Source organism: Camelus bactrianus, chromosome 19, assembly GCF_048773025.1.
Source record: "Camelus bactrianus isolate YW-2024 breed Bactrian camel chromosome 19, ASM4877302v1, whole genome shotgun sequence".
In the NCBI taxonomy this organism is placed as follows: domain Eukaryota; kingdom Metazoa; phylum Chordata; class Mammalia; order Artiodactyla; family Camelidae; genus Camelus; species Camelus bactrianus.
In genome coordinates, this window is record NC_133557.1 from 32,519,979 (window position 1) to 32,531,578 (window position 11,600).

An 11,600-nucleotide genomic window follows, 5' to 3' on the forward strand; every position below is an offset into this window, starting at 1 on the left:
GGCACTGGCTCAGCAATCAGGCCATGAAGTGTCGCCTGTGCTTCCGTGGGCGGTGGGCTGGGGGACAAGAACTTCCCACGCCAGTCAGGGCAGTGGGAAGAGCAGTCTTTGATGGCGGGTGGCTCCCTCCCCCCCGGAGGTATAACCACCCGGCAGGGCAGACGGCAGCGGGCCTGTGGCCACTCACTAGCGCGCAGCTCTCTCGGCAAGTACCTTGCCTTTCTCCCAGGGCTGGGGGTGGGGGTGGGGGTGCTGGGGAGTGTGTTATTCGGGAGAAAACAGGAGGATGGAACCCGCAGTGAAGGCCTGAGTGAGGTGGTGCGTCTAGGGGTGAAACTAGGCTGTGTGCAGCCAAGGCGTGGCTGGTGGGTGTCAGTGGGAGTTCAGAGGGGCTGCGGCCGGTGGGCTGCAGGAGGAGCGTTCGCGTGGGTGCAGGACGGGTGCGGGAGGGGTTCGGGTGTGTGACAGAGAGAGGCGTTTCCGTGGGCAAACGTGTGGCCACAGGGCACTGGGGAGGGTCGGAGGTTCTTGAGGGTGGCGTCCGTGCGAGCGGAAGAGCGTGCGGGGCGCGACGCGGCAAGTGTGCGCGGGAGGCACCGGGCGCGCAGTGCGTGTGTGCGCGTGTGCGCGACGCGCGTGCCCCGCAGTTCTCAAGGACACCTCGGGGAGGCGGCGGCGGAGCCGGTGTCCGGGTGACGTCACCGCGCGCCCCAGTGATAATCGCCCGGTGCCCGAGCCGAGCGCGGATACGCGCGGAGGCAGCTGCGGCGGCGGCGGCGGCGGCGGCGGCGGCGGGCGGGGGACAGTCGCTCCCGGGCCAGCCCGGGCGAGGAAGAGCTGGGCGCCCCCAGCTCTGAGCCCGCGGACGGTCGGCTCCCAGCTGGCCCGAGGTGCTCGGGGACTTACCTGGCTCCTTTTGCGGAGTCTCCGCGCCCTCCTCCGCCCCGGGCAGCGGCGTGTGGGGCCCGCGGGGCGCGCGGGGCGCGCGGGGCCCGAGGAGGCGGCAGCGGCGGGCGAAGAGCGGCAGGCGGCGGTGGCGGCGGCGGCGGCGGCGGCGGCTCCCGCCCCGGACGGGTAACTGCGCTCAGGGCCGTGCCGGGGGAGAGTTCCGCGAGCGGCTTCTGCGGGTCTTCCTGTGTTCCTCTCCACCAAGAGCTCGCGGGCCCAGCGGCGCGGGGAGGGCGAGCTCGCTGGGTTGTAAAAAGAGACTGGTTTCCATTTCTGAGCATCCAGGTTCTTTCTTTTGATCGCTTTCGTAGCGCGCTAGCGGGTCGGGCCGGGGAGGGGATACAGCCGCAGGAGGGCAGCTGCCCTGCCGGAGCGGGCTCCGCGCCTCTTCGCGGCCCGCGGCAGGCGGCCGGGCGCGCACACGCTCGCTCACCCCCTCGCCTCCGGCGCCTCCTTGCCGCGATTCCGTGGGGCGCCAGGCTCCGGGGACACCCGAGGGGCTTACTTGGGCCCCCTCCCTGCTGCGGAAGGGGAAGAAGAGTGGGCTCTTCAGAGTTGGGGGCGGATCCGGGCTGGAGTCCGAGGAAGCACAGTCGGCGTGGCGCAGCGCCCCCGCCCCGCCCGCCCGCAGAGAAGACGCCGGAGTGTTCGCGCCCTTCGGGCGAGGACCCCAAGCGAGCCGAAGCTGCGGCCCCGACCGCAGCCTGGCCGCTCGCCGCCCGCCGCAGCCCTGAGGGCCCCTCTGCGTGTTCACAGCGGACCTTGATTTAGTGTCTACACAATTAAGGCACGCGGTGAATGCCAAGAGAGGCGCCTCTGCCGCTCCTTTCTCATGGAAATGGCCCGCGAGCCCGCCCGGCGCGGTGCCCCTCCCGCGGGAGGACGGCGAGCCCGGCCCCCGGCGGCCCCTCGCTCCGCGGACAGATCCGATGAACAATGCGCCCGCCCAGAGGGCGGCCCAGCTGCCGGGCCCGGGACCTGGCCGCGGGGACACAAAGGGACCCGCACGCCGCGGGCGTCGCGGGGCGGGTGGGGGCGATGGAGGCGGAAGCCTGTGGCCCGGACGAGGCTGCGGCCACGTGTGTCCGCAGCACGGAGCGCCCAAAGGACGGCGGAGACCGGGAGACAAAGGGAGGGTCCGCAGGGGGCGGCGGAGTGGGGTGTGGGCGCCAGCGTGGGTGGGGGACGCCGTGCACCAGGGAGTCCGCGGCCGCACGGGCTCGGTCCGGGGACGTCCGGCAGCACCGCGGGCAGGTTGGAGCGCTGTCCGCGGTGCTGGCGGTGGGCGGCCCCGTGGGACAGCAGCGCCACGGGCGCAAGACCAACAGTGTCCCAAGGGCCACCCGCCCCAACCGCGGCGCGCTCGGTAGTTGCCATGGCTACGAGGGAGGCGGTGGGATAGGGCCTGAGATTACTGCAAAGTCTGTCCTTCCTCAGTCCACTGGGCCGCTGGGTAGGGGTGGCCCTCTTTGAGCTCCTGGAACTGTCCCCTCGCACCTCGAGGACAAGGCTCAAAATGGGGTGGGAGGACACGTTTACACCTGAGTCCAGGGTCCGAACAAAGGCAGGTGGGTGCACCTGACCGCATCGTGCCCCAAGCCTCCTCCGGACTGTGTAGGACTGAGGCACGTGAGGTTCCGCAGCCCCCGGAGAGAAGGCGAATCCCTCCCCCACCATCTGCAGCCGCAGTGACACCCACTCAGGTTTGCTGCAGGCATTTTTTTTTTCTGTCCTCTGAGCCAGCGCCACCTGCTGGCGCCCTGGCCCGCGCTCACCCTGGCTCCTCCTGCCTCCCCCTCAGCCGCCAGGCTCCCCCATTGCGACAGCAACTTGGGTCACCCTCGGGGCAGGTCAGTGAGCCCTGCTTCCCCTCCAAGCCCCCATCCCCGGCTCGCAGCTGCAGTCTTTCCTCTTAACCGGGGTGAAGATGAGCTCCTCTGGCCAGGCTTCAAGCCTGCACATGGGCCCGGGTCTCCCTCAAATCCTCCCGCCCCTGGGCCCTAGGCAGGGAGCAGAAAACAAGCACAAAAGGAGCCACTTGGGTTTCCGGCTGTGCCCCTCAATGCCCACCCACTCCTGCAGCTGCAGGGCAGGGCACCTGCCTCCCTACTCCCTTTCTCAGCTCAGCCCTCCAGCCCCTCCCTGAGACGTGGGCTGCAGGCACAGGCCGAAGCCAGGGCCCTCAGTCTGTCACCCCACCTCAAGTCAGGGTCCCTGCAGAGCCTGAAGACAGAGTCTTCTGATCTCCTGCCCCCTGGAGGGCAGGAAAGGCCAGAGAGCCTGGCCTGACCATGATGCAGCAAGGCTGGCTGCTCTGGCTTGGTGACCCCTTGTCCTTTCTTCCTCTGTGAGGGGTTCAGACAGCACCCCCAGGGCGCCTCTGGTCAAGGGGGCAGGAGGAGCCCCTGAGGGGCCCCCGGGTCACTCCTGGGCAGCCCTGGGTCTGGGTGTCCCTGCTGGGTGTGGAAGGAGTGTGGCCTTATCGAGTCTCAGCTTTCTCTGAGGGCTGCTCAGAACCTCCCTGGACCAGCGGCATGGACCCTTGCTCCCCTGGCTCTGGGCTCACCCACCTCCCTTCCTGGGGACCTGGCTCCTGACCAGAATGGACCTTCCAGGCGAGGGGAGGGATAGTCCTCAGCAATTTCCCTGGGCTAGTCAGTCTGGTGCAAGTCCCAGGGGAAGAGGGTGGGGGCTCTGCCTTCCCAGAACCCTCCCCTCAAGGAGGCCTGAAGTCATAGTCCACCTACGTCCCAGTCCCAACCACGGTTCTGCAGGTCCTCGGGGCCGGCACTGAACCGGCCTGGCCCGGGCCGGGCTACAACTGGGCAGTAGCCACAGTGCAGGGCAGGCCACGTGCCACAGGACAGAGCCCAAAACCTGCACTCTGCACCCAGCAGAGTCCTGCGTGTCCATGCTCAGTGTCCCTCCTCACACTCGCGCACCCACACACAGACCACTGACCCCACTCCAGGGGAAGAGCTTGAGCCCCCTGCCCAGTGCTAACCGCCCCCAAGCTCCTGGCCAGGGTCTGGCCCACAGGACACTCCCTACAGAGGTGCTAGGGAGTCATCCTGGGGGCAGCAAGCTTGGGCACGTGCTCAGAATGTCCCGAGACTGGGCTGGGTACCGAGCTGGACTCTCCAGCCCAGGGCTCTCCAGCAGGGAGCCACCCCCAGTGTGGGACCAGTGATGGGGACACGAGGAGATGGCAAGAGGCCCCCCCACCAACTTGGCCTGCCCAAGGAACCAGCCCTCTGCTCTGAATAAAACTTAATAAGCTCCAAGGCTGGTGCTGCCAGTCCACAGCCTCCTCCAAACCCCGTAGAGTCCCCTCTGGCCCCCCCAGCACTGCCCACTCCAATTCAGCAGCAGAAGAGAGAGGCACTGCAGGGCCAGGCAGCGGTCAGCCTGGGCCAGAGCGGCCACCACCTCCACACTCCCGGTCCCCTCCGCCCTGCCCTGACCTTGCCTTTTAGGCAGGGCACCCTCAAGTCCAGGCCCCAGGCAGGCCTCTGGTCAATGCAGAGATTAGAAGCTGAACTCTCCAGCCTGTCTGCCCCAGACCGTAAGCCTGGACACTGGTGGGGGTGATCCCAGAGAGAGCAGATCACAGGCAGCCCAGACTTCACCTCTGGGCTCCCACAACCAGTGGGGTAGGGTGAAGGGTGATGATGTGCGGAGGCAGTGAAAGTCAATTGGTGAAGCACTGCTCCCCTGGCCGGTCAGGCAGGAGAGAGGGTGGCGAGGGTCTGTTCCGTGTGGTGACCCCATTCCAGAGGGACTGAGGAGGCAATGGCGTCCTCTCACAGTCCCCACACGTGGGCCAGGGGCTGCACTGTGCACTCCACCCCCACGCAGGCCTCCACGCCCCTCAGCGTCACATTCCCTGTGTACCTTGTGGTCTCCTTGGCACAAAGCGAAGAGAACCCACACAACCCCCAGGTGGATGAGAGGCTTCTCTGGGGAAGCCAAGACCGGGGCTGACGCCCCAGCCCAAAGGTGAGGAGAGTGCATTTCAGGAGGAGCCCAGCCAGTCACCTCCCCTCCCACCAACATTCCTGCAGCTGTTTATCCCCATAAAGGGACATGCACAGACTGCCCGGCTCCCTTGTTGGGGTCAGCAGCCAGACAAGAGATGGGCACACACCTGCCCTTCCCAGGTCTACTCCCTCTGCAGCAGGCAGGCTGGTCCACACACACTCAGCACCCAGGGGGTGCGCAGCCAGAAGGCACAGGCAGGAATCACCCCTGTGCTGGGGAATGGGAGCCAGAAACGATTCCTGCAGATTCTCTGATGGGGGCAAGGGCAGCTGAGCCCCATCCCCATGGCCAGGGGTGGGAAACTGAGGAAGACGGAAAGGCACTGCCCCTCTGGCAGGTAACAGGGCTCTGCTCACAGGGCCTCCGGGCCCCATCTCAAGTCCTCGGCCACGTTCAGCAGGCCCTTTCAGGCTGCCCCGAGATGACTGTGGACTCCCTGCATCCCCTCTTCCCTGACTTTTTACCCCAGGGTCACCACCCAGTGGGGACACCACCCTGGTCCCAGAGTCAGCGGACTCGGCACTCCCACCTGGACCTGGGGCTGCACCTCCAAAGGCATTTGTGCTGGAGCCCCAGACAGTCGGGGAGGGCACCCAAGCTGTTCTAGGGTGTGACTGCTCTGGACCCTCCTCCTGAGACCCAGGCCCGTCCCTGTGAGCAGAGTCTGCACCCCACAGGAACAATGACCAACATGACCAGACTTAGGACACTCCCAGACCCAGCCGGTGCCCAGCTGCAGCTCAAAAACCATACAGGGTCAACACTCTGCAGAGGGCTGCTCTACAAAGCACACACAGCAAGCAGTCTCAGAGCACAGCCAGGCAGCAGGCTCTGCTCCAGCACACCTGGGTTGGGTTGGGGGGTGCCCTGCAGGTGCTGGTGCTCACCACACGAGGGCGCCTGGAGCCGCTGCAGGATTCCGCTCCTGGACACTGGCCAGCAGAGGCCAGGCCCAAAGGCCATCTGTGTGAGCGTGACAGAGGCAACCCCATCCTCACTTCAGACTAGGTAAGGAGGGACACCCAGGCTCACAAGAAGTGAGGCCCCTGCACACCTGTTCTTGCTTCATTCATTCAACAAATATTTCTGAGTCCCTCATGGGGACCAGGCCACAAGTGCTGCCAAGGGCTGGGCCAACCTGCAGGGGATGGGGCCTTGATGCGCAGAGTGGGGACCCGGCTGGAACTGAGCCTGGGACAAAGCAGGAGCCTCCTGATGATGGCAGGCACAAAGGTGGGTCCCCTCAGCCATTGGTCATGAGCAATCTCAGACCTCACCCAATTCTTTCACCTCTCTCTGCCTTGGTTTTCTCTTCTGTGACCAGAGAGTGAGCTCAGACATGTTCACTCAGTAAATGTGATCACCAACACCATCACCTCCATCACTATCACCACCATCACCACCATCCTCACCATCAGCAGCACCTCCATCACCACCAACACCATCACCTCCATCACCATCACACCATCATCAGCACCGCCATCACCACCATCACCATCCTCAACACCATCACCTCCATCACCATCACCACCATCATCTCCACTATCATCACCATCCCCACCATCACCAACACCTCCATCACCATCACATCAGCATCAGCACCACCATCACCACTGTCACCTCTATCATCATCTCCACTATCATCACCATCCTCATCTCTATCATCATCTCCACTATCATCACCATCCTCACCATCACCATCCTCAACACCATCACCACCATCATCTCCACTATCATCACCATCCTCACCATCAGCAGCAGCACCACCATTATCATCACGGACCTCACAGGGTGAGGCCAAACTCCCTTTGGCTTGTCCTGTTTTCAGCCCTTTGAAGCAGCAGGGGTGGGTGAGCAGAATGAAGATGAAGCAGGTCACTCAAAAGACCCATGTGCTCCTAGCAGGGTGATCACGTGTTGAAGGCACAGAAGAGGCAGAGATGGGGTGAGGCAAAGAGCTGAGAATTGAGTGGTGAAGTGTGGGGCACTCAGGTCCCCAACCCCACAGAGGATAGCTCTCATCAGGCCACAGAGGTGCTTGGCCATCACTGCCCAAGCAGCCCAGACCCAGCTGACCTTTGGGCAGTCTCCAACATCCTGTCCCCATGGTCTTTCAAAATTTCAGGGAAGATCCCTGTCCTGGCACCCAAATCACACCTCCCCAGTCACTCTACACCCAGAGAAGTGCAGAACCCCCTGGGGCAAGCATTCCTGCCTCCTGGTTTAGAAGGTATGGTAGCCACTACTCTCAGAGCCCAACTGTCCAAAGATGGGAGATAGTGTCCCAAGAGCCCACATTTGGCCCATTCCCAGCCAAATCCCACTTTCCTCCTGCAGAGCATCTGAGGTGGTGGTCTGCCCTGAACCCAGATGGATGGTCAGGCAGGATTCCCCCAGGGGCCCCTGCTTGTCCTGAACCATTATCATCTTCACAACTGACCATCAGTGTTACCAGGGCCCATGTGTGTGCATGGGCAGGAGCGGTGTATGGACGTGCATGTGTTCATGTAATGTCTGTGTGTAACCGGTTACCTGTGTGCACACAATAGGACATGTGTGTGTGCTCACGCTCTCGTCTGTGTTTGTATGTGTGTTGGTGCGTGTGCGCAGAGGGCAGTTCGAGGGTCGGAAAGAAGCAGAGCCCTGTGGACTCCCAGTTGCTCCAACTGGAAAGCCCCTTGCCATCCTCCCCAAATAGCCCTTCGGGCTTCAGCTCCTTTGGAGGCTCCCATGACCACCCACCTAAGGGCAGGAATGCCAGGCCAGTCTCTCCTTGGGGGGCTGTCTCCTTACTCCTGCCATCCACTGAAGCTGCCCCAACCTGGAGTCCCTCATTGGCAGCCAGAGTGCAGACACAGACCTGCCCCACCATCCAGGGCTGCAGGCCTGTCTGCCTTCCTGTCCAGCCAGGCTCTGCCCTCCAGGCCTGGTGGGGCCTCCACCCAGCCTCACCCAACCCCGTTCTGGCATCCACCAGGCCATGCCCCTCCACAGCCAGCGGACCAAAAATTGGACAGAGGCAAGAGCAAGCCGGCTCTGTGCCACCCTCACCTGGGCCCTGGCTGCCGGGTGCGGGGTGGGTCAGCCCAGCTCTAAGCTTCGCTGCCCCTACAGTGCCCGGGAGTAAGGCCCTGGCAGGGGACGTCCCAGGAAGGCGAGTGGGCTGTGTGTGCTCTGGCAGCATCCACGTTTACTCCGCCCCCGGTGCCCCCACCTCCTGTGCAGCTGGGACCCTGAGAAGCAGTTAGACCCCCAGGAGGCTGGGAACCCGCTCCTGGCTCTCAGAGGTGGGGACAGAAGCGGGGCCTGCTTGGGGCAGGGCTGTGCCTGGGGGAAGGACCAGCTCCCAGAGGGAGGCTCGGACACAGCCCCTGGCCTCCGGCCTCCTCCTGTGCTGCCCTGACCAAGCCCCTCTCAGACCACGACCCACTCCTGACCTGCGTGCGAAGCAGACACTGCTGCCTGCCACTCTCCCACCACCTGCATACAAACGCCCCTCCCGGCCCAGCCCCCAGTATGGGCCCACCCACCCTGCCCTCTGCCCTAGTGCCCAGGGCCTCCCTCTGGCTGCCCCTGCTCCACAACACCCCCACCCGTGCCTGCTGGGAGACTACAGCCAACTGGCCCGCTGCCCACTCCCAGCCCCCCGGCGTCCTCGCCTCCGTGAAGGCTTCCCCGCCCAGCCCGTCCGCACCAGCCTCCCCCTCCTCTCCCAGCTCCAGCAGCAGCAAGCCGCCGTCAGCTCTCCTGCTGAGTGTGCTCTACGACCCCTGGGGGGCCCTCAGTGGCAGGGACTGTGTCACCAAGCCCTGCCCCTAGGAAGGCAGCCAGAGCCCCAGAGGCTGGCTGAGCTCCAACTTCCAGTGACTTTGGGGCTTGGGGACAGTGAGGCTCTCGGGGACCTGCATTAAGGGACATGTACTCCTGCAGTGAAAGGATTCAGGTGCCTGCACCAGGAGTGCACCTGGGCAGGAATCCCAGTATCAGCCCGGGGCTTGGGGTACCAGGGCAAAGGGTAGCATTTCACCAACCAAAAGGGGGTGAGCCACAGGCACCTGTCACTCCCTGGTAACTGTCCTCGGGTGGGGCTGTCCCAGGGCTCAGGCATGAAGCACAGACCCGGTCCTACCAGGGCCACGTCAGAACTTTCGCCAGCAGATGTCTTAACACAGGGTGCAGGTAGGAAGAGGCCATGCGGTCCACACTGCATCACTGACACCCACGGTGGGGGTGCAGAGGGCAGTCATCGCTCAGAACACACTCAGATGACACGCCTCCGTCGGAGCCGGTGGCTCGTCTCACGTGAGCAAGGAGACACCGGTTTATTTCCACAGCGGGACGGGCCCTGCTGTGCACCTGCTGGCCCAGCCTTGGCCCCTGGCCCCTACGTCTGCCAGTGGGCACCCCCTCCCTCTGCACCAGCCCTGGGACTAAACCCACTTCCGCTTCCATGGGCTACTCTCCAGGGCCTCCCGGCTGCAAAGCACCTAGTGCTGGGGCTCCCAGTACAGTGGCCCTGGGACAGCAATCACCAGCTGTCCTCAACATCCTCCATCTCCAGGGGACCCCACAGGAAGGAGCTGGAGGGGTGGACTTGACCCTGTGGCCTCCCCAGGTCTGCGAGGAGTTGTGGTAGGAGAGGCCGGCCCAGCACGGCCTTGAGGTTTCCTCCAGACACAGGGGAGCTAGGCCAAGAAGCCTCCTCGCCACCCCGAGGTGCTGACCACAGGGCCCACAGCCACACGCTCGCAGACGAGCCTGGTGTGCTGCAGCCAAACACATGCACGGACATCACACGGTGCAGAAAACACGCCCTCAGCACACACAGCACACGTACACACGGCCCCCCACACACACCATGCGCAACTACGTACACATTCACACGCAACCCTACAACATACACGCACAGCACGCCTAAACACAACACACCCGTGCACACACACGGGCGCACATACAAGTCACAGGGGCACACCCTCACGCCCCCACGCTCCACGCACACCCGTGCACACACAGCAAACAAATGACCAAGGAAATGGGGCAAAATGTTAACCATGAGCAATCTGGATAAAGGTACCCTCCTGTACTATTCTTATTCTTGTAGTTTTACTGTAAATTTGGTATTATTTCCAAATAAAAAGGTTGAGAATGTGGATTCCTCGCCAGCCCCCACCCCCGTCCTAACCAGCTAGAATACACCTGTGAGCACCTTTCCTGGATCTGGGACAAGTCCCCTCTCGTGGCACCGGGTACCTACCCCATCTCCAGGTGCCTAAACCCTGTCCCTGGGATATGGCAGGCCCCCCCAAAGAGCAAGGGGGAGGAAGGCTCTCCCCAACCCTGTGGAGCAGCCCCGCCCAGGGACCAGATGTCCTTGATGAGCTGGCCCTCCTGACGCCCCCCCCCCACCGCCTAGATCAAGAAACACCAGCCACACCTGCCAACATGTCCCCCTGGCCCCGGGGTCGGCCGTGGCTACCACCAACCCAACCTGACAGGAGCGACAGCTTGGGGGTTCTCCTGCCGGGTGGAGATGGAGCAGAACCAACACCTGGGGGGGCAGGAGGGGCACTGCTCACCCTGGACCCCCGGTGTGACCAAGACGTGGCCTGACCAGGCCCCTCCCTGGGAGAGCAGCTGCTCCCCCCTCCCCCGCCAGCCTTCAGAAGCCCTCCATTTCCAGGCAGGAGCCAGTTCAGCAGGTCTGAGGTGACATGCCCCTGCCTTCACAACAGGGGCCACCCACCACCCCCTCAGCTCCCTTCCCCTCCCGGACTCCCCTGGGGAGCAGAGGGCAGCCTGGCCACATCAGAAACCAACCCCCGGGCTGCCAGTGGTCAAAGGTCGAGCTGTCTTCACCTGGAGATGTTCCTGCATCTCCCGGCTCTGCAGCCACAGCGACCCTGCGCCCTGCGCCACCACAGGGCCAGCAGGTCGGGCACCTGGCTTGTGGCTCCCAGGCTGCCCTTTGGGAGGGCCTCTTGTTGGCGTGAAGCCTGGGCCCTGACCGGCTCTCCCTGCAGCACGGTGGGTGCTGCGGGCAGACACTCCACCTGCGCGCGCTGCCAGGAAAGGAGGGTTCAAGTGGCCTCCCTGCGTGTGGCCCCTCTCCCCGTCACATCTTCACTTGGACCCTCCCCAGCAGGTCCTTTCCGGTAAATATAGATAAACAGAGAAGAGATAGTCCACCGAGTAACCTTTTAGCTTAAGACGTTTCCCCACGTGACTCATCCACAGGAACAGTTACTACATGAAGAGATGGTGGACAGCTGTTCAAATTCTTTTTACGACACACTGGTTTCGAAAAAGAAATTGCACGTGCAAATCTCAAAAGCAACCCAGGGATGCAGAAGAAACAAGCGTATGAGGCTCATGCGGGAGCCCGTGGAGGGGAGCAGCGAGCGCTCCACACAGCAGCTCAGGGGTCCTGGGGCCTCGTCCAGTGGCTGCGACACCCCTGGGAGGACGTCGGGGACCAGAGACAAGGCTGGCACCCGCTCACGGGCCTCGGCTTGGGCTGCCTCCCCCTTCAGAGTCCAAGGGCAGGGTCCTCACCGAGGGAGGGGCCCCTGCAGGCCAAGCAGCCTCTCTCCGGCCTCCTGCTTGCCCACAGT